Source organism: Carcharhinus amblyrhynchos, chromosome 5 (genome assembly GCF_965287045.1).
Source record: "Carcharhinus amblyrhynchos chromosome 5, sCarAmb.v2.hapA, whole genome shotgun sequence".
In the NCBI taxonomy this organism is placed as follows: domain Eukaryota; kingdom Metazoa; phylum Chordata; class Chondrichthyes; order Carcharhiniformes; family Carcharhinidae; genus Carcharhinus; species Carcharhinus amblyrhynchos.
In genome coordinates this window covers 86,861,777-86,864,055 of record NC_137328.1, presented here as the reverse complement: position 1 = coordinate 86,864,055, position 2,279 = coordinate 86,861,777, and positions in this window count along the sequence as shown.

Here is a 2,279-nt window from a genome sequence, read left to right as displayed (position 1 = left end):
GCCGGGCAATGACCATCTCTAATAGGGTAGGATCCAACCATTGCCCCCTTGATATTCAATGGTATTATCACCACTGGATCCCCTACTGTCAACAACCTAGGTGTTAGCATTGATCAGAAGCTGAACTGAACTAACCATATAAATACTTATGACAAGAAATCACCTCCTGCCTCCAAAGCCTGTTCACTATCTACAAAGCACAAATCAGGAGTGTGATGGAATATTTCCCACTTGCCTGGATGAGTACATGTACAACAACACTGAAAAAAGCTAGGACAGAGCAGCCCGCTTGACTGGCGCCCCATTCAGCACCTTCCAAACTCATGACTACTACCATTTAGAAGGTTAAGGACAGCAGACACATGTGAACATTACTGCCTGGAAGTTCCCTCCAAGCCACTTGACACCCTGACTTAGAATTAGATTGATGTTCCTTCACTGTCACTGAGTAAAATCCTGGAACTCCCTCCCTAACCGCACTATGGTATATCTACACCATATGGACTGCAGCAGTTCAAGAAAGAGGCATCACCACCTTCTCAAGGACAATTAGGGATTTGCAATAAAGTCTGGACTAGCCAGTAAAGCATATGCGTGTGAATTAAAAAAAACAGTATTTACAAGACTAAAATAACAAATTTTTCCTTTTCAACTCAATGTATTTCATGATGGTCTCCTGACAGGCAATAACCCTTTAAGTTTCATGCCTGGTGTATCATGAAATAATTTTGTCTTGCCCTCTTTTATTTACCTATTGACATCATACTTAAACAAACTAAACCTTGTCTTGGGAAGGTGTGTAAACACTAACTGGTAAGGTAAGCAACCTTTTGTGGGTTGTCGGGTTACTCTGAAAGAGAATGGAGAATTGTCCAGCTTGCATCAAAGAGAAACATAGAAATTACTGCTTAACTTGTTACCTAACAAATATTTCCCCAAAGACCTCTGCACAATCATTTCTCATTCTGAGAAACACTTTTCACTAACTTCTCAATATCACTATCCAGCTTTGGATACCAAAAATAGATTCTTGTTACAGCTTTCATATGGGTTTTCCCTGCTAAACTTGATAAAGTTCAACTAACAATCTCTCTCTAAACCTTAGTGGAATAACGGTTCTTAAACCCCATGGGAAATAGTCTTGATCAACACAGTTCATGTGAAATACTCCTACAATTTCCCATCATCACACTCGTTAGGCCAGCCATACCTGACATAATTGAGCACTTTACTGAGCATCCTTGTGAGGTACTTTACTCATTTCTCTGGCAGACATTGGGATGTCATTTGTAATTCACAGGTAACTCCGTGGTTAGAAATGAATCGATCTTCATGGGAAATAGCAAAAACATGTCTACATTTGCATGATCTGTTGACTTACGATATTTAATCTCGTACTAATAGGCCATCAAAATCAATGCCCATCTCAGAAGGCATGTTGCCAGTATGGATGGCACTTCCTTCTTCAAACCAAATATGAGGGACCAGAAAATCCTGCCCATGGCCTCAGCCATAAATGCAATGAACGGGCAACAAATGCTGGCCAAGCCAGCGATGCCCACTTTTCATAAATTAATTTAAAAACATAGGTTGTGAATCACTGACTTTTATTTCCACTGTGACAGCTGAATTTTATCTTTAACCCTATAATTCTCATTTTCCATGTATTATATTTCTCGCTCTCTGAGTGCAACTCTTGATCTTCCTGCTTGATAACACTAACTTCTATTTTCATATCTATCATACGTGCATTCAAGGATTCCAGACTCCTGAACTAAATTTAGATCTGCCATGTCAAAGGTCATTGCTAGTGTTCTCTCTAATCAGCTTCTGTCTGTGGATGAAGAGCTCCTCCCAGACTAGGGAAAGGCGATGGCCTAGTGATATTATCGCTAGACTATTAATCCAGAAACTCAGCTAATGTTCAGGGGACCTGGGTTTGAATCCCGCCACAGCAGATAGCAGAATTTAAATTCAATAAAAATATCTAGAATTATGAATCTACTGATGACCACAAAGCCATTGTCGATTGTTGGAAAAACCCATCTGATTCACTAATGTCCCTTAGAGAATGAAATCAGCTGTCCTTACCTGATCTGGCTTACATGTGATTCCAGGGCCACAGCAATGTGGTTGACTCTTAAATGTCCTCAAGAATCCAGGGATGGGCAATAAATGCTGGCTAGTCTGTGAAGCCCATGTCCCACGAACAAATAAAAAAAGGACTCAATGGGGATTGTGCACACTAAGAGATACAACAAATAAAATATTTATTGTGT